Raw genomic sequence first — 21,811 nt, 5'->3', positions numbered from 1 at the left:
CACCCTAAATCCATTTTTGATGTAAGCTAGTCTTGTCTCATTAAATCAGCATCTATGATTAAAACAGAGATCATTTTTGGTACATAATGTATTGCATTGTTAGAGCAGCATCTGTTTGTTGCACAGCATAACACATTTTTCAGCTTTAAGAAACTGTATTCATACGGAAGAAACCACCCAGACTTTGATAATATAAAAAGTATTTTTGCTTCCAAATGTATTTGTGTACTAAATGGGTTAATAACATGAATGTGCTAATATTCTGCATTCTCATAAGAAGCTTCAAGCTGTTGGAAACATACAGAAGAAAAAGTTCATGGTACTAACTGCTTTCTTTTCAGTCCTATGGGACAGAGACAACTCAAACTTTAAGTGCTTAGAAGAAAAGCTCTGTAGAGCTATGAAAGCTAATCAATAGGGCTTTCACCAAATGATAACACAGTCTGAAATGAAATAAATTGCCATAACAAAAATGCCTTACCCTTTTTCTCCTCACTAATCTCAATATAGGGAAAACTACAGTATGAACTACATGAAATCCAAAAAAAAATCCAACATACAAACCATAACTATGGTATTTCTTTACACTATTTTAAATAATACAAACAGCTTCTATAAACAATTCTCCAAAATGAAAAGTGAACACAATACTTCTGAAAGGAATTAACTGGCCCATGTATGTCCTTTTCTCAAACATCATCAATTAACTCTGCCTGTAAGATTCTAAAATTTGTTTTTCAGCCCTGTGGGACAGCAAGAGGTCTCCTTCCTTCTGTTCAGCTCTAGAACCTCATCTGCTGTAACTGTCCCAAACATGACAGTATTAACTGAATCAATCTCTAACAGCTCCTTTCTAAAAGGATTGAGAGAATTTCTTCATACTGGTAAGAGGTTCTTAAAAAAAAAAAAAAAAAAAAGCCCCAAACTAATTACAAATATAGTGCAGTATGGCAACAAAATGAAATTCAGAGAAACCAAATTAAAAGGCAAGAAATTACCATTCTCAATGCTATCTCAAGCAGCGCAACAAAAACAGACTCATAGCAAACATAAAAAGATGTACCTTCAAAAACATACCCAAGAGAATAAGCATACAGAGAGGCCCACATAGGTTAACCAGACAACAGGACATTTTCTCAGTGAGCCAGTCCCTCAGACTAACTGGAAAACTTCCAATTCCAGCCCCAGTATTGGCTGGGAATGGATAGTGGCAAGTTGCATCAGGCTCATGTTGCTGTTTTCAAGCTGAAACAATACCACCTGCTGCTGAAGACTGTGCTCAAGACCACCTGCTAAAGCCCTCTGCCAGCTCTAGATTCCAGCTCTGCTACTGTCAACAGCAGATAACAGGTGAGGCCTCTTCTACCATTTTGCTTACTTCTGCAGCCCACACTAGCCAGCAGCAGCCAGGAGGTACATGTAAGCAATTCCTATCGAGCAAGATGGCATCCCCTAGCTATTCCCCTGTCTCCCAGTCCTAGGTAAGATAAGTCAGCCAAACAGGGCACAATGTGGAATGCTGGGGGCAAGAAGTAGGTTTGTTTGTTTTTTTGTTTTGTTTTTTTTTTAAATAGACACCTTTGGCATATAGTATGCCAATAAAAAGTTCCTTTTCTTGGGAAGAATAACCCATACCTCCCCAACAAGATTCTGCTTCCTCTCTGTAGATAGCCCTACATCCCTTCATACTAGGTTTGTTTCCCTTACTCTCCCACATGTATGCAAATTACTCATTGTGGTATCCATTCTTCTAACCAAACAGTGCTTGGGATACAGCCTGTACATCTTTGATGTAGAATCAACTAAGAGATAATGAAGTTAAAGAGTCATGCATGCTTTTCTTAGGGGCCCAAAACAGCAAACAGGTGATGTGACTTTTTAATTTCCAGTGTCTTGTTCAGAGAGACAAGGTGGATGAGATAATATCTTTTAATGGACCAACTTCTGTTAATGAGAGAGACAAGCTTTTGAGCCACACAGAACTCTTCTTCAGGTCTGGGAAAGTTACTCCCACTATGTACACACTGACGACGGCAAATTCGCTGCCGTCAGATCGATCTTTCTGGATCGATTGAGCAGTCAGTAAAGACCCACTCAATCGATCCGGTAGTTGATGAACTAAAACCAACCCCTCAAATGGCGTAGCGCTGCGTCAACGGGAACACATTTCCCGTCAGTGCAGTGCAGTGAAGATGCCGCACACAACGGAAGTTAAGACATCGACGGGAGCTACACAAGCTACTCTGCGTAGTATATACCTGTGTATACCTGACCTTTGAGTGTCAAGGCTAAAACATGGAATAGATTGTTTAGCATAAGTAGTTAGCATATATTCTAAGGGACCATTCAAGGGACCATTAAAACCTGTTAAAAAACCTATTAAAACCTCTGCAAGTCATCAGACAAGAAGAGGGGGCTAATGGGTTACAGATTTTTGTAATAAGCCATAAATTTAGCGTCTCTGTGTTCCACCTTGCATTTAGCTGTGACACTTAGAGTACCTTTCCCAGACCTGAAGAAGAGCTCGGTATGGCTCAAAGGCTTCTCTCTCTCTCATCAGTGGAAGTTGGTCCAATAAAAGATATTACCTCATCCACTTTGTCTCTGTAACATCCTGGAACTGACACAACAACAACTATATTGCATACAACAATAGTGTCTTGTTCAGATAGTTATGCAAAACTCTTCATACCAAAGGCATGAAGGCACGTGTGGACAGAACATATTGATCCAAGTAGGGGTTGGAATCACCTTAGTAAGGAAATGGGGCTTGATCTCTACCTCTTCCTGATGGAAAAGCAGGTACGGATTGTAGATTGATATCGTTTGATGCTTCCCAAAACATCTGAACATAAAGGCACTAGAGTAAATCAGTTTTAAGGGAGCAGAATTGCCAAGACTTTCCTTTGGGATTTGAGGGGAAAGTGTCTGAGATACCATGGTGCAATGGATGGAAATCCTATAAAGCCAGAATCTCATCTTCAGCTTACCAGCTGTGCTAAAAAATTCACCACCTCCACATGGAAACCCTCAAAGGGATATTTTATTGTGTGTTTCAAGACACAATAGCTGCTGCATCAATGTACAAGAAACTGACAATGGACCTTTAGCCAGGCTGTCTTGAAAGACTGATAGGAATGCCACATACAGGAATGCTTAGTTTTTTATTTGTAAAATATGCATCGATCAAGAATCTGGCAATTTTACAATAATTTAAGTACAGCACAAACAAGAACAGAACTTGACAAATATCAGCTTTAATAAGAACTCCCCAGCTAAGGCATAGGACTGCAATTTTCTATATCACAGTCAAACGGTGTGATTTTTCACCTCTCCCCCTCTAGTTTCCTCGCTTCACATTCGTTGATCACAGATCATTTGTATACCCAAGCAAAGTGTGAAGATGAAGCAAAGGGAGAGGACACTCAGGAATAATACTTAACTCTTATATAGCATTTTTCATCTTTCAATCTCATGCTGGAGAGAAAGGTGTCATTTCCATTTTACAGAGAGGAAAACTGAGGCCCATAGTCATACAGCAGGATCAGTAGTATAACCAGGAATTGAACACAAGTCTCCTGACTTCCAGTCTAGTGTACATTGGTATAAAGAAACTAGCATCTTGACATAGATCAGTTATTACCCTTTTGGCAGCCATTGGGTGGGTTCTTCACCACACTTTTTCACATTTATTTTAAAAAGACTTTGTTCTAAACTGAGACACCACATAAAGCTATTTCCCCTCTACAGAAAGAGCAATCAAAACAGACCTGGAAGTATTGTAAGGCCAGCCACAGCTGTACATCTTGGAAAGGTGTTTTACTACAGAGAATGCTTAAATGAGATTGCTGAAAAAAATCTAAAACAAGGGACAGGACATTTTACTTAGGACAGCAAGTTTAGACACCATCTTCATCAGACACTAATTTTTTCAGATATTTAACTAAAGCCCTTGCCAAATAAGCTCTACAAAAGAATGTTAGTAAGGACATTTGTAGGTTTTTAAGAGCTACCACTACTTTCCAGCCCAAGCAAGGCCACAAAGCATCAAACAGTTGAGTAGTTTTCTTGGCTACCTTTCAGACACTGAATCCACACATACGTCACATAAACCACATCTCTGTGAAGGTGTAAAGCCACCTGAACGACATAGAGTGCAATTTTTTGCTGGGAACAGCCTGCATCCTGACATCTCTTCAACAAAACAATCAAACAATGAAAGTCTCAGAGCCCTAGCCAAAATAGCTTCTTGTCATCCAAAGATTCTAGAAAATTATCTTTTCGTTTTAGTGTGCAAACTATTCACTTAGTCAGCACAGCCAGACTGTCCATTTTAAAAAGTCTGACTCTTGAGAAATCCAACTCCTCCCCTCAGTTCCCACATCATCTGTAGATATCAAGTTTGTAGGAAAGGAACACTGTTTTTCTTATTTGAACAGATAGAAAAGTCATCCTTGAAGGATGGAAAGACTGAAATACGTAGAGTTAAGGTAGGAACTGGCATGACATCGGAAAGAGAAAGGAGGGTTATCATGCCATAGGAGCTGGCCTCTTTTAGGCTTTCTCCATCCTGGCAGAGGAAAGCTCTGGTGTTCTAGAATAAGCCAGACATTTAGAGTCTTCAGAGTCATGCAAGGATGCTACCACACACAAGATAAAAATACATTGATGTAAATTGCTTGTTCGTGTTGCTTTATGTGACAAGGTCAGGATCCTGTCAACAAGAAGCATGGTAAGCATAAGTGAAGAAATAGTGCTAATTTGTATAAAGAAGTTTTTCCTTCAGAAAGGGCTGCCTTATTCCTGTAGTTACTATATCTAAAGCAACACCAGATGCAACCATCACCTGCAGGCCTCACTGTACATTTTGGCCAATATGTAGAAGAATGAAGCCATGTGGAACTGGTGAAATATTGGGGCTGAATGAGCTGGATTCACTTCTGTTGAGCTCCTGCTCACCCTAAAGCACTAAAACTTTGCCCTTTATAAGAAGCAACACAGGATGAAACCAGAGGATTGCTTCTTCAAAGGTTTCACCTACCAATTAGAGCAGATGAGATACATCATAACCAGTAGGGTCATCTCTGCACAAAGGGCTCTGATCAGCTTGAGGAGAAAATATTTTAAAAATTCACTACAAGAGCACCCAACTCTAAACTAGCTGTTTTGGCAGAAATGAAAAGCTTGGGCAAATAGCCAAATGCCTATCCAGGTCAGAACAGCTTCTTCCACGTGCTTGAAACCACATTATTACCACGTTCAGTCAGGCAAATTCTTTTACCCAAGAATTTTACTTTCTTTCTCAGGCCCCCCTTTCCATCTGCTAGTCAGGATTTATGGGATGGAGTGGCAAAAAGGGATATTGAGGAAGATCCTGTTTTTTATGCAAATATTGTTAATAAAACACGAGGGAAGAGAAATAAATCTTGATTGATATTTTCAAAGCTGTGCAGCAGACTATTTTTTACCCTCATGTTTTCTTAAAAGTTTGTGTAAAAAATAGGATCTTTACCAAACATCCCTTTTTGACCCTTTAGCTCATAAGTCCTTCTACCAGGAAATAAAGACCAGCGTTGGGGTAGGTGGGGAGAATTCTTCTGACCCTTTTTCACATATTTCCCAATCTGCTTTTTAGTATGTCCCCCTCTACAACTGGAAATCTCTCCTAAATTAACTCAATTTCTTGAACACCACATTGTTTTTACTCAAGTTGCTGTTCTTGACAGATCTTACATATCATTCATGTTAATTACATTTAAACTTAAATGTTTGCATAACTGTATCACCTTAAATTTCTTATTGATTTAGGTCATCCAAATCTCTATTAAGTCCTCTGCTTTCATCAAACAATTAAAATTGTCATATGATCCATTTTTGTGTGTTCTCTGAATCTATGAACAGAGGAAAATGAAAGTAAATATGAATAATATACTGTACTTTGTTCCATGACAATCAAGTTACCATCATAGGAAAGTAATTCTTTAAATTTCATATATATATATATATATTTCAATACACCCACACAAACACACTTACACACATAGAATGTTTAATTAATTTAAACAAGGCATGAGTTCTCTATGTGGGAGTCACAACCAGGTGTCAGGGGTCCCTTATGTCAGAGGAAGGCAAGATTTTAGCTAAATGAGAGGGAGATTATGGTATGGAAAACAAGATTGAGAACCACTGACTGTAGGACTAATGAAGGAGCATACGAGTACAGTCTTATAATTTTGTATTGTAAATTGCCAAGTTATGTTAAAGTCCTTGTAATTTTTGCAACAATTTTTATCGTAGAAAAATGCTGACTTTATTAGAGAAAGTAGGTAGAAAGTAGAGATGGAAAAGGCCTGCAATATTAAGTCTAATAGCCCATCCCTTCCAGCTTGTGCGGAATTTTTCCTAACATACATTTTCTAGTGTGCAAGCAAATTCTTTCAAACTTAAGCTGTATTTCCTGAAAAGATTTGCAAAAGCAGAACTGAGCAGAATACAGAATTTAGAGGAGGATGACAAGGGCACTTGCAAAGTAGTGCCACAGAACTTTAGTGATCACAAGTAGCCATCAATCTCTGAAATTTTATATTTGACCAGCAACACAGTGCTTCATAACACCATATTAGGTCACTGGCTAAGTATGAACTCAGAATGAAGACTATTATCTACTAAATCTCTAACACAACTCGCGGCAACATAGTTTTTTCTTGGATGCCTTCCACTGAAGTACTGACTAGACCAGTGATTCCCAAGCTTTTTTACCCATGAGCCACAGGTGGCTCATAAAGCATTAAATGATGATCCAAGCTGTCCAGGCTGGGCACAGTATTCTGGTTCTCCTCATTTCCAGCTGCTAAATCACATTAAAGACAGTCAAATATAGACTAAACATTTTTCTAACATCACTCTTCCACATAAGTAATTGTGTAGTTGCACAGTGAAGTTATGCGATTGCAAAGGGCAGGGGAGGCATAAGAAATACTCTGTTAATATGTGATGATTGAAAAATTGAGAACCCCTTCCTCAATTCAATGCTTCTTAACATCCAATAATGAGATCACAGCATGGTTTGCTTTTAGTAAGAGATACACAAGGAATTTCCACAACTTCAACCGACAATGATGGAGGGTGAGATCTAGATAAATCCTCTGTGCACTGAAGAAAAACTAGATTTCCCACAGTATGACATCTAAACTTCACTGTGGATGCACATACATTAAAGTGATAAGCTATGATCTTGAGATCATTTACATTTGTGTAATTAATAGTTTTACTAATTGGAAATAAAAAAAAATCTATTTCACTGAACATTCTTGTATTTCTTCAAGCTATTAATTGATCACAAAAATGAAATTTGGTCCCCATTTTATCTTCTGTTTCTGCGTATGTCTTTACCAATCCCATTCCTACACCAGTAATTCTACCTTGATTTCTTTCAAGTCAATAAAATTAACTCATCTCCAGATCTTCCCCAGGCTATAGAGAGGCCAGACAGCATGGAATATTTTTAGTGTCACCCTGTTTCACCCATAACTCACAGCAGTTGGCATATGCCTTTTTTTGTTGCAAAGATATTCACAATATCAATCCTTAAAAGAAACATTACCCAGGAACTTGGGAAAAAAGGCAATCTACAAGTTTTTTTAAAAAGATTGAGATAGAAAAAGGAAAAGTGAAGAGGCCTTACAAAACAGCTGTAGCATATAAGAGAAATTAGCATAAGTGACTGTAGGGAAAATCAGCAATAGGCTTCAAAGAAATCTGGCTGGGGTCACCAAAGAGAAAACAACAGCAGATGCTAGGCTGCCTGGTCTGGGTCACTGCAGAGAGAACAACAGCTGGTTGTGTGAGAGTTTTGCCTGGGACATATAGTTGGTGCTTGAACTCCTGAGCTCTGTTGTAAGACATGCCTTGATGATCTTAGTGTGGGGAAGTAGTCAGAAATAATCAAAACTGAAATTTTTTGATGTGCAGCTGTCAGGACATAGACCAATTTAACTTTGTAAAGTGTAGTTGCAATACCACTCAGAATATTCACTCGTGTTTAATAAACAAACAAATAGACTGACTACAAATTGTGAGTGCCTGCATGGATTTATATTCTGGAATATCAGAAACAATGTTCTGAAATGCTCTATCAAGCTACTAATATTTTAAAACCCTTAACAGTTTTATAGGCAGTGCATTATACTTTTAGAGACTGTACCATAGTTACTTTGTAGTAACTGTTGTATATATTTTAAGAATTTTACATTTTTCCTCTATACAAGAGGTCAAAAGGGAGAGGAAAGACATTTCTTTGTCAAATCACCTATGACCACACTCATTTTTCTCATCAAGGTCATTCCTCCCCTTCCATCCTCAAGGACCCACATTAAAGCCACCATATTTTTAGCTGAGGAGAACTGGACAGGCCTCCCTTTTAGAAACCATCACACCAATGCAAAACTGATCATGGGAGTCACTGAATGACAAGTCACTCCTATCTATCTATCTAGATATTTATACAACCCACCACCACCAGAATACCTGAAAACTTTACAAGAGCCATAGCTCCTCACAGAAAGCTGAGCATTTTGCCTCTGTGCACCTACCAGCCCTGGGAGGCAGAAGAGAGGATATAAACCTTGCAGTCTGACAGACAAACCATTTGTCTCATAAATGTCCCACTTATTAAAAAAGTGACTTATTTTGAGAATTTAGTTGTGACTGACCATAATATCAAAGACAGGTTTCTCTAGTCCCTATCTCTGACTTGTGACACATGTGACAGGACATCTATGTCCCTCATTGGACTCAGATAAGCAACCCAAATTATGTTTTTTTCTCATCATTCCTACCTCTTATTTACACTGTCTTTGGTTTTTAAATCTGTATAACAGGCTCTGGTCTATCTGATTATTGGATTGACAATTCTGCATATTTGACTTTTGTTTATCAATATAATGGGTACAAAATAACAGCTTCAAGACAAGCTATCATCCCTGTAATATTTTTTTTTAACAGATTATCTTTGGAGTTAAGAAATAAGCTCACATCTTATTTAGGTGTTAGTCTTTCTACTCAAACTGAACAGGCTGTTAGCTGTGGTGGTGTCTCAGTAATATGAATGAATTAAGATGCCACTAAATAACTGTGCATGAGTCACCAAGCTACCATCAGAAGACAGAAACTTTTTCATTACTGACCTAAACTGGATTAAAATGAGCTATCTAAAAATGAAACTCTCCATTATTCTCCAATACCCATCTCAAAAGCCGTGCAGTCCCACAATCATAATAATGGTCACTCCTTTTCATGAAGGCAGACAATTCTAAACAATCACTACCCTTCATTCACCAGATTATTGAAAAGCGTCCTTTAAAAGCAATGGACAACTTCACTTAACAGATTAGGTCCTTATTTAAAATTTCTGCACTCTAAGATAACTAAATTGCAGTATATCCCTTCACATGCATTTGGGGAACAGCAAGTAAAACCGAGGCACATTACATAAAATTCAGTCGCTTCTGGACAAAATCTTGAGAGTAATACTGTACATTTGTAGATTACTACTACTAAAAAGCAATTTTTTTCTAAAAGTTGTCCAAATATGTGGGTGTTCTGTTTTGGGGTTTTTTGTTTGTTTTTTTTAGTTTCACTGACTTGAGGTCACTTTTTTAGTTCCTTCTAAATATCATGTGTGTTTATAAATAAGGAGTTTATTAACGGGTCTTGTCATCTGAGTTAATTAAATATCTTAATGATGGGCAGTATTATCACACAAAGAAACAATGTTGAACAGTTGCTTTCACTGTATAAAGTATTATATCTCTATAATCCTTAATAGTAAAGAGAACACTGATAGCATGCTCCTATAATGTACACTTAAGCAGTCTGTGAGACAATGAACATTAAACCTTAACAATGCTGAACAATTTATGTTTATATGTTAAGCTCTTTGGGGCAGGGACAATCTTCCTCTGCATTTGGAAAATAAAGTACACATTTTTAGCACTAAAGCAATTTAAATAGGAAATAATGCCTATTGTATGTTGGTGATGACATCCTTCCTTAAAGCCACATATGTTTCAAATAGTTAATCCGCTCTATAACAAAATTACTAAATGTTAGACATCTTTTCAGCATAGCAAAGAAGCCAAAACAATTTTATAATTAAAGTAGCCTAATTTGAAAATACCAACAAGTTTGTTTCTGCTGAGGTCTAAATTGAAGGTACATTAGCTGACACTTCAACACAAAGCTTGTATCAGTCCTCCAGTTTGCCCATGCACAACAACTCCACTCTGAAAGTGAAATCTCCATGATAAAGAATTAACTGTTTTGTTACCTGAATCAGCAAATCACATTAAATTTATACTATGGCTTGTATACAAATCATGATTTGCAATATTACTCTCCTAAACGCTACTGAATATTCCTCAACTCACATATATGTGATTGACATAAATATGAAATAATGGGGCAATCACACCTATTGTCTAGTTTACTTTGAAAGTGCTGGTCAACTGAATATGGCCAATTTCTAAAACCCAAAATACACCTACACTATAGAAAACTAGGAAATGGGAGAATGTCAAAACCCTCTAATCTCAAAGTTTTTGCTGACTATTTCATAGCAACTAAGAATGATGTTTCTAACTGTTGTTGACCCTCACAACAGAGTAAGAAACATTAATCCAGCTACCACCGTATGTTAAATGCATGAGCTGGCTAGAGTCTGAGATGAAGACAGCATTTTGAAAGTGGTGGGATTTTGCTAAACAAATGATTGCAAGGGAACATTCATCGACTTTGATATGATTAGTCATGTCTTAAGCTAAGCACATGATTAAGTATTTGCAGGATGGAGCGCATATTTAGAGGCAGGATATTCCAGTAGTTAGGACACTAGCCTTGGACTTGAGAGACCTGGGTTCAGTTTCCTACTCTGCACCAGACCTCCCGTGTCACTGAGCCCCTTTGTGCCTCAGTTCTCCATCTGTAAAATAAGTGCTGTGAAGATAAATACATTAATGATTGTGAAGCACTCAGATAGCATGATGATGGGGACCATGTAAGTACCTATTAAAGATAGACAGACAAGATTAGAGCCTGAACTTCAAAGAGAAACATGTATTAAGAGGCAGGGGCACCCCAGAAGGCATTGCCACATTCACTGAGCATCTTGCAAGATAAAGCTGCATTGCCCCTGAAATTTGAGGGGCTGCTTCCTGTGGGCATTTTGAGGTACATGGAGTTTAGTGTTCTTGGGGAAGTTAACCTAGTAAAAGGTTATATAATTTGTTTTTTCTTTCAAGAAAATCATTCTGAGTGTGACAGGCTCAGACTAGATGGCTACCGGAAGGCCAATATATCAGCTGCAAGCTCATCAAGTCCCTTTCCCCTGGTAGCTGAGAAGGGTTACGCCAGGTTAATAAACACACCTGGAGCCAATCAATGCTCTGCCTAGGACTTGCTAAAAGCTTCCCCTCCAGAGAAAGGGTGTGGCTGGAGTTATGAGGGAGAGGCGAGCTACCAGAGTATGTGAGCAGGCAAGATGCTGTCAAGAACCAGGAAGGTTTAGGAGAAGGAGCAGAACGCTGGCAGGAGAGAACCCTGCAGATACAAAGACTGGGGGAGACAAAAACCCTATCCGAAGAGGGCAAGGGACCTTTCCCAGGCCTGGCGGCCTAAGGGAAGAGACCCTGCCAGAAGGGAAAGATTGAACTGGACATTTGGTTTGGGCATTACCACACCCAGGGGCCTGTCAGGGGTCAAGAACCTTCCCTGGCAAGGATGACAGGAAGGACCTCTGTCCGAGTAGGGTATGGACATTAAGTCAAGGGGGCACGAGGAAGTAACCCAGGGAAACTAGCAGCTTTCCTGAAGCCACAGTGCGAGGCTGCTACTTGCAGGGTCCACCCCCTACCTCATACTGCTACCTGTAGGGTCCACCCCATACCTCGTATCGGCCATTCACTGGAGGGGCAAGAGCCTCAGCGAAGAGGCAAGAGCCTGTGAGAACCAAAGACCAGACCAGGAGCCAGCAGGCCATCTTAGAGAGGCTGTATTACCCTCCCCCACCACTACAGAGTGGAAGAACACTAAAGGGTGAAGCAGTTCCCTGACCTACCAGTAGAAGGAAGCGCTGGACCCATCGAGGTAGAGGAAGAGCTTTGCCATAACTGGTGTCAGGAAGGGGATGTGTGTAACAGTACAGCAGACTAAGCACCAAAAAAAAGGAAAAAGAAAAAGGAAAAAAACCGTTTGTTTGTTTTTCCTTCACTATAATGGATGACGTGGTGAGGGCACTAGTACAGGCCACAGCGGCCCAACAAGAGGCCACCAGAGCCCAGATGACCACCCAGCAGGAATCAATGCTGGTGCAACAAGAGACCAATCAATTGCTAATGAGTCAGGCAACCCAGGATCGATCCCTCCTGCAAGAGGTGATGGAGCAGCTAAAGTCCCTGACCACCCTAGCCCGTGGGTCTGACAGAACACAAGCCTGGAGAGCCACCAGCTACCTATCAAAGATGACTTCAGAAGATGATGTGGAGGCATACCTTCTGACTTCTGAGAGAACTGCACTGCATGAGGCCTGGCCCCAGGACCAGTGGGCCAACATTTTCGCCCCTTTTCTGTGTGGGGAAGCCCAGAAGGCCCACTATGACATATCCGCTGAAGGCACAGCCGACTACCCACAGCTGAAAGCAGAGATCCTGGCCCAATCAGTAGTAACAGCGGCCATGCAAGCCCAGATGTATCGTGAGTGGAGGTACCAAGAAAGCAATCACCTGAGGTGCCAATTGTTTAGCCTCATCCACCTTGCACGGAAGTGGCTGCAACCTGAGGTCCATAGTCCAGAAGAGATCATGGAAGTCCTGGTCATCGACTGATACATGAGGGGACTACAACCAGACCTCTGCGCATGGGTAGGCCAGAATGACCCCTCCTCCTACGATGAGGTAGTCACACTGGTAGACATACTTGTCCATACTTGTTGTCCTGGACTATGCAGCCTGATACCTGATTCCTCTATGGAACACTGCTTCTATGACAATAGCAACAGAGTTAGTAAAGATCTTTCCCCCAGAACTCACAATGGAAGGGTGAGATAGAAGGTGAGGAATATTGCGGTTTCATATTTATTTTTTAATAATGTATAGTCTCCTGTGGTTTACATGATTAAGTATAAAAAGGCATAAAGGTGTAGATTGTACCTGTGGAAAATGTGTGCACATCAACTGTTTCACAACTACTGCATGCCTCAGAGAGCTAAACTGTAATCCAAAAACTTCACATTTTTGGGTTGGACTTCTGGGACAGGGGTGTGTGTGTGTGTAAGTGACTGGGGTGTTTTAGGGGTCAGCACAGGTGCCGGGGCCGAGGGCAGGTGGACTGGGGAGCACCATTTCCAAGAAGGGATAGCAAACAGTCACTGCCCAAGAAATGTGCCAGAGAGAACAATGGAGGAACATGTGCTGCAGCTTGTTGAGGCTCCAGCAGTTTAACACAGAGCAGAGAGGCATAGCAGTCCTATTGGGTGACCAGGAGGGGGAGGTTATTAGGATTTGTGACACACCTCTGGAAAGCTTTGTCAGCTTTTTGCTGGTATAGCTTATTTCACTCAGGGGGCTGGAATATGCTGTCAAAAAGGCAAATATTTGCTGGTATACTCTGCATCCACACTAGTAATACTTGGCTGCTACATATACCATAATAGCTATAACAGCAAAGCACTCATAGCTTAAACTTGGCCTGAATCATTAGAATATAATTGAGAGAGAAATCTATCATATAAGTGTTCTGAGTTTGTGGTTCTCCAGCTATGGTCTGTGGACCACCAACTCCCCCGACTGCTGGTCTGCAGAGAGCTGGCTGGTCATCTCCATCTGCTGCTGGCTCCTTCTTATTTCCTAAAATCAAAGTGCATTAATAAACCAAAACTACATAAAATACTTCCCAAGTATCACTTTTAAATGCAAGCACAATTGCTATAGTTTTCACAAGGATAATCCTTGATTCCTAATTGAATGGAAGACGTTTACTTCTCATGAAGGCACTAATACAAGGTCATTCATCACCATGGTGTAACAACCTAGAGATAGAGGTGATCCACACAGTTATTGAAGGAAGGGGAGGCACTGTGCAAACTATGTATTTATATGTTGCTTACATTAGGAAAGAGTCTGAGAACCCCTGCTTTGTCAAAAATATAAGACTATGAAAATAGTGTAAGTATAATAATAAAATGCTACATATGCACAGAATGCTATTGATAAAGCTACATCATACTTGATCATTAAATAATAATTAAAGACTGGTCAGAACTGATAATTAAATAATTCACACAAGCAGATTGTGCAATCTTAATTTTGTGAAATACTATTTGAGTGCTTAATCACTGTATAAAATACCATGTATATTACACAAGTGTAGACACACATACTCTTGTTGAGGGAAGTATTATACGTCAATAGTACTAGAAGACTTATCCCAGGTGTTGCTCACAAATGCTCATCACAGTCACCGTACAGGTTGTCCAAAAGCACACACCTGCTGCCAGCCCTATGCCCACAAGTTCCTATCATTATACTGCCTTCTCACGCCTATGCTATTTCCTCCTGACTTCACATGTTTCCACAACTCTGTCTTCCCCTGGGTCTCTGAGTTCAATTAAGAACAACTGTTTACTTCTCTTGGACCATAACACAGAGTGTGATCTTAGGTTTGGTACAGCAGTTTCTATTTTTCCCCCAAGATAATTTTCTTTTCCTGGTCACTGCAGCAAAGATTTATTGTGGATTTTTTTAAAATCAATATTCTGTGCGTCTCTGGGCATTTTAACTTGAAATAGTAGGCATTCCATGGTCCTCATCTTCTTTGAACCTAATATTTTTTCTTTAAGATTCTTGCAATTTTTCTAAAAAAATGTCATGCTGCCATCACTGTCAGTTCTGACCAGTCTTACATTGCAGATTGAAAAAATATGCTGTAGAGTATCTTTTCTAGTAAGTGAGGTAAATCTATCAGTTTCGTTAACCTTCATTTTACCAAATCCAATGAGGTGTTTTCACTGCAAATACTTCACTCAAAGATATTTATTATTATTTCTCTAGTATTTCCTTGAGGATACTCCTTTAAATAGATAGGGATCACCATTCCCCTCTCAAACCTATCTTCTGAGTATGTCTACATCGAAAAAGAGATATTAGCTCAGGTTAGCTAATTTGGGTTAAAATAGCAGTGAAGACATGGCAATTGTGCTTTTAACTCAGGTTAGCAGCTCAGGTTAAAACTTATAACCTGAAGCTGCTAACCCAATTTAAAAGCAAAGCTGCCACGTCTTTGCTATTTTCACTTGGGTGAGCTAACCCAAGTTAGAAGCACCCCTTTTTGCACTAGACATACCCTGTGTCATTAGGACGACAAAGACAACTCCCATTGTAGCAAGAGAAAACACTCCCTGAAACCAATCACATTCTGCTGTTTCATCCATGGAGTAGCAACAGGTTCAGTTTCAAAAGCAGACACTATTGCTTGACGCCACATCTGCATGTTTTGCACAACAGTGGTAAATCTTAGAATAAAAATCTTTAAGATATCATTATCTAAGTTGTTCAGTTCATATTGTGGAGAGAAAACCCATTTATACATACTGTACACACGTTTTTATCCATGTATAACAGACAATTGGCTGGTCATCCACTGCTGGCTTCCCCTTATTTACTAAAATTAAACTGCATTAATAAAGCAGAAGTACATTAATACTTCCCTAATATCATTTTTAAATGCAAGCACAATTACTGTAGTTTTCACAGAGGCATTATTAGATTAAAATTGAATGGGAGTGTAGTTGTAGCCATGTGGGTCCCAGGCTATTAGAGAGAAAAGGTAGGTGAGGTAATCTCTTTTATTGGTCCAACTTCTGTTGGTCCAATAAAGTGATTACCTCATCCACTCTGCCTCTCTATTTGAATGAGAGATGTTTACCTCTCATGGAGGCATTAAGATACCATGTTGATAGATGACCTTATGAAATCCAAGAGATTGAGATGCTCCACAGACTCCATTGGAATAGTAATGTGGGGGAAGGAGGCAAAAGACAACAAACACTAAACAGTGAAATATTAATTAAACACAATAGGGAGACTATATGATTCAGAAGGATTTACTAAGAGTATGCAAACCCTTTCATCTCTAGGGCATGGGTTCAAATAGGATCCAATCTGATTCTATGGAGCCATACTATTTGTTTCAGTAATACCCTAAAGTCAGGGCATAAAATCACTATCTCACGGCTGGTCAGTGGCTTATGTGCAGCGAGTTAGTAGTTTCACTTCGTTTTCTAATAAACAAGCATCCACATCACAAAAACTACTGTCATATTTAGCATCTTGGTTGGTAATTTCATCACAAGGCTAAGAAGAGAATGACTCTAAGAAAATGAACTACCTTCTCACCCCTAGTAGCAGGAACCCTTTAAGTTGGGGCTGAAAAAACAGTGGGTCAGGTGGAGTGGTTTGTACGTCCTTTTTCTGCTGCTAAATAGCAAACTTCAGTTGCCAGGATGGGGAGTCTAGCACTTTACAGGAGGATAAAATTCACCTACAAAAGAGTGAAAACCCCCCAGTATTTTCCCACTTAAAACGCAAGAGGAAAGCAATACTTACAGTCATACCATGTTAATACTAACATCAGTTTGCACACATGGACACAAACAGTTCTCTTTCTAGAACATGAAATTATGCCTTTAACCAAATATATATAAGCTAAAAAAATATATTAAAGAGAAATATTATAATTTTTTCCAGAATTTAAGTTATTTTTGAGTACTGTAGTAGCACTTCAGTCAACATGCAAAAGTTCTACGGGTCAGTTCTTTAACTATGAACAAAATAATACGTAAGCCACAAAAAACATTTCAGGACAACTGGATCAGTGCTTTCCTTTTATCCTTAAAAATATTGTAGTGTAGGGACCAAATTCATTTTTTGTGCCATCCAGAAAAAGGATCAGGTGTGAAAGAAATTTCTTGTTGAATGTAACCTTTGGCTGTACTTTCATCTGTCATAATTATAAAGTTGCTACTCTCAGTGCCAACACATAAGCTACGTTATATTATCCCTATAACTATAGTAATGCATATTTCAGGAAATATTTCATACTATGAAAAACTGGTGGCATAATATACTGTCAGCACTTTACCTGCTGTTATCTGAAACAATGCATAATAGGACTTACTGCACAATAAGATTACTGCAGAAAAATAAGAGTACCTGTACAAAATTTCATAAAACTTGCCACATAACATTAATATACATTCAGGAACTCCCTTGGAGTTTTCAGCTTTAACCGAAGTATTCAAATAAAGAGAAACCATGAAAAATTCAAAATAAAATTATTTTCGAAGTAGTGAAAATATTTGGAGTTTTATGTGATCATTAAGAGCTGCAATATACCTCATCTTTCTAATCATGTGAAAAAAATACTTCAGGAAGGTAAAAGAATTTAAAAGAAATATGCCACATCTGCATGTTTTACACAACAGTGGTAAATCTTAGAATAAAAATCTTTCACTATCATCATCTAAAGCTGCTCATCTAATATTGTGCAGAGAAAAAGCCACTGGTACATACTGTACACACGTTTTTATCCATGTATATAAATCAAAGGGAACAGCTTCCTTTAAGGCAAGCATATGAAGATACTAAAGCAAGATACCAATTAAATATTCATACATTCAATATTTCAAAATAAGGAATTTGGATATACACATGCATAATTTAAGTTCTATAGTGAAACCTGTCTACAGAGGCCATTTCTACTGTATTTCAACAGCATCCTAACTTGAAATGTACAATGCAGCCTTTCCATTCTGTGTTAAAACTTTAAAGTATATAGTAATTCATTTCAGGCACTAAACACAGAATAAAGGCCACATTATGCACACGGCACTTTTCTACGAGAAGTGCTGCTTTGTCCTGTTCATTAAACCCCATTTGGTGGTTTGCAACATGGCCCTAGTCACTACGCTTTCCTACGGGGTATCAGGTAGAGTCAGATTAAAGACGCAATAGTCTGACTTATTAGATCCAGAAGTTAAATAGATAACTTTGGAGACAAGTTTGATGGTTTCTCAAACAACAGCAACCATTAGTTATGTGGACATATTCAGACCTCAGAAATACGTATACAATTCCTAGCAGTGGATGCTCATATATGAAGCAAGAATTTAGCCCTTAATTTTGGTTTTACACATTAACTCAATCCTTTGTTGAGTAAAAACCCAGATTTAAGAGAACTGCCTAAAGAAAGCACCATCGAAAGGTGGTCACAATATTCTATACAGTAAAAATGTTTTTTTGTGAATTATATTAGTAGTGGCTAACAGTTATTTACCTATTGGTAGAGTCCTGCAAATCCATGGATATCCACGGACCATTTTTGCAGCTTGGGGCTCAGATGCAGGTACAAATTTTGTATCCACACAGGGCTCTGCAGCACATGCTCACCCCCAAATGGAGCGGCTGTCACCTAGCCCTCAGGCTCCAGCTCAGCTCTCTGAATCACACAGCAGCAGGCTGCGATATGTGGCAATAGCTCACGAGGCATTCTGGGAGTTGTAGTCCCTAGCTTGATCAGAGAGAGGCAATAAATAACTCCCAGAAGGGCCCATCTGTTCCTGAGCAGTGAGCCAAGCACCATTTTGAAAGAGGCATCTTTACTTTAAACTAATGGGCGGCAACGGTGGGCGCTGTGAGTAGAGTAGTTGTTCCCACTGCCTGCCCTCGGGGGGTCTGTGTGCATTAGAGCCCCTGCGACTGCATAGGGGTGTTTGAGCCCCACCAGTCAGTGGGTGGCACTACACACGAGGGCCCGGGATTGTACCCTCTCTGCCCACAGAAGGAGGTATGGTGGGGGTGGAGCGGGCAGTGGGACAGGAGGTCTCTTGGGAGAAGTGGGGGAGCAGTTGAGGACTGCAGATATATGCAAAAAAAAATTCCTGCAGATCACGGATTGGATACGATACAATTTATAAATTGTAAGAATTTATAAATTCCCCATTCGTACAAAAAAAATCTGCAGCCAAGAATTTTAAACACATCTTGCATACTGGTCTACTTCCTCCTCCTAGTTCTGTGTAAATATTAATCTTACATATACATTTATACATCGTTGTGTGCAAATACATATCATATGTTTAAAATGATCTCAGTAGGACTGATTCTCCCTTGAGAAGAGTTCTTGCCATTTTAATTCCATTATTTTCTTAATAGCACTAGTTAAATTATTTTTGCTAACAAGAGGCTTCATCAAAAAAGCACCAATTTCTTTTTTGACTAAAAATGCTCGGATCAAACTTCAACAACCCTAAGAACAATAATTAATAGGTATGTAAAGAAACAACCCTATTTTTACACATTTTTAATCTTTGTTCCCTGAAGGTCACTTGTTTCTTGTTTATATTTCTAGGAATAAGTGGAGTACTCATACAGGTAAACAGTAATGCTAAGAAAAATACAGCTATACACAATTTGTCACTATATAGTAAATTACTTCATATGAAAAACATCTCTGGATCTTACAATGACTATACTTTTCCCTTAGAACTAATACTTTAATTTTCAAGAACCAAGTAAGAAAAAAAAAAATCAAAACTAGTCAGTAACAATGCAGCGTCGAAAAGCAATAAACTCAAAATTAAGTTATAAATAATTTAAAGCATGTCATGAAGATGTATTAATAATTCATCAGATAAATAATTTACTAAATAATCAAATAAATAAATAATGAAATACATAAATAAATCAGCAAATAAATAATTCTGCAAAATAACCTAAACAATAAGTCTCAAAAACAAATGACAAACCTGCAAAACTACAATAATTTTCTAAATTCTGATAGTTTTAAATAAACAAATGTATATAAACTAGATCAATCTTCGTTGGATAGAGAAATATTTTTCACTGCTATTGGTAAATTCCTGATTACACTGAATAAGGATACAATTCAGATCTTACAAGGCGGCAGTTTTTTTCTTATAAATTATTAACACGATTCCTACAATACATTCTGCTCTGTATTTTACATGCAATTCTTTTATGTAGCTCATTTTTCCCAAATATAAATGGGCAGTCTTTTTATAACATTCTTAATTCACATATTCTTTTCAGTGTAGTACTTACAATACTGTTTTAGCCTTCTTGGTGGTTTTCTCACTATCTTCTCCAAATCTTTAGAAGTTGTGCTACAGGGAGAAAACAAGAAGAATAACCTTAATTATTACAGATGGTATCTCATTCATTAGTGGATGACAACATTTTATTTGAAAGCACAAGAAAAGCTGTTTTGTAATTCTACAAAGAAACTTAATGTGAAACAACCATTGCTGTTTGCAGAATACCTAAAGTTTTTAGAAGTCTTTGGTGGAAGGAGTTCAAGCAAACTGAGGCCCGTTTCTTGTATTTAAGCTGACATGCAATCTGTGCAAACTGGCACTAAATCAGATGCGAAGACAAAACGTGAGGACAAAATGCTTGGCCGACATCTAATGCTGTCCTAGATTTTGGAAGCTCATAGCCCTTCAAAGAATACAATAAGACCACTTAATTTCTGTTATCTAAGTCCATTCACAATGTAACTAGAACACTGCCTCTAAACAAGGGTGCTGGAACAATTTGTATAGTGGGGGGGCTGAGAGCCATTGAACCAAACTGTACACCCTGTATATGATGGAAACCATGTCAAGTCAGGAGATGTAGCAGCACGCCCAGAACCCCTAGTTCCAGCACCTATGTCTCCAAATCCAACAGTGATACCAAGAAGGGCCAAGAAACCTCTGCCTTCATAAATCATCCTTCATTCTCCATTTATTTTAATACACTATATTGACACACTCCGTAGTTTGCTTCAAAAGGTGGTATTCTGTAAATAGTCTTTTTAAAGTAAATGCCAGAAATGTAAAGCATGCATTGATTTTACCTGTACTCTCCAAACAGACTTATTTCCCCCCCTTTCATAATACACCTTATAGGCAATGTCACCTACAAGTATTTTTGGACACTGTACAAGTCTGAAATTCCATGAAGGTGTTACATACAAAATTATAGTATGTCACTAACCAAATTGCACATACTCGTATATTTTTCTATTCAAGTCAAAGGAAACTGGTAGGTAGAACTGTTTTCCTCTACTGATAAGATTTTAAATTGCATTGGCTTGGTTGTATTTCAGAATTCGAAGTACAAGGACAATTCATTCCTAAAAAAACTTCGACACGTTATATTTAACAAGTCTCAAATTCTCTTCAGGGATTATAATAAGGAAACACTTGCTTAATCATAAATTTTATATTTATCTTGGCTAAACACCCTCCTTTGGATAGACTGCCATGTTTTGTCAAGAAAAATCAACACAGTGGAAACAAAGTACTTGTTCTGTTGTGTGGTCATTCAAAAGAGTATGTAGAAGTAATGTAAAATGTGCACCAGCGTTGCTGATAATTTCACGCTCTCATACTCTCGTTTCAATTTGCTCTAAAAAGGACTATTCCTCCTGGCTAAATATAGTCATCATGAAAAAGCACACCTCCCCTTTGAGCTAACATTACAAGCCCCAAAACAACAGTGCAGAGACTTCTATTTTAAGGAATCTGAAATACACCTGTCTCAGTATGTAATCTTCTAAATTTGGGATAAATGAGATGTATGTAAAGAAGATACTTTACCCTGATACTAAGATTGCATTATGTGAATAAAAAACAAACTTGCTTTCTTAGTAATGTTCCTGTCCTTCAAACTACACAGCATGTATTCTTCAGAGATAA

At 38.5% G+C, this 21,811-nt stretch overlaps 1 protein-coding gene across 1 annotated transcript in view; it reads right to left on the bottom strand.

Moving 5' to 3' along the window:
* Positions 1 to 21,811, bottom strand: part of TBC1D5 (TBC1 domain family member 5) — a 450,092-nt gene that overhangs the window by 397,875 nt on the left and 30,406 nt on the right. Inside the window, exon 2 of the mRNA XM_067561949.1 lies at positions 20,172 to 20,233. The gene's annotated coding sequence lies outside the window, so the exon portion shown is untranslated. The remainder of the gene's footprint in view (positions 1 to 20,171; positions 20,234 to 21,811) is intronic.

This window comes from Emydura macquarii, unplaced genomic scaffold (genome assembly GCF_026122565.2).
Source record: "Emydura macquarii macquarii isolate MOO-44397 ecotype Brisbane River unplaced genomic scaffold, CSIRO-AGI_Emac_v2 contig_2422, whole genome shotgun sequence".
Lineage (NCBI taxonomy): Eukaryota > Metazoa > Chordata > Testudines > Chelidae > Emydura > Emydura macquarii.
Note: the sequence above shows the minus strand (reverse complement) of the source record. Positions and strands in the feature narration are given on the sequence as shown.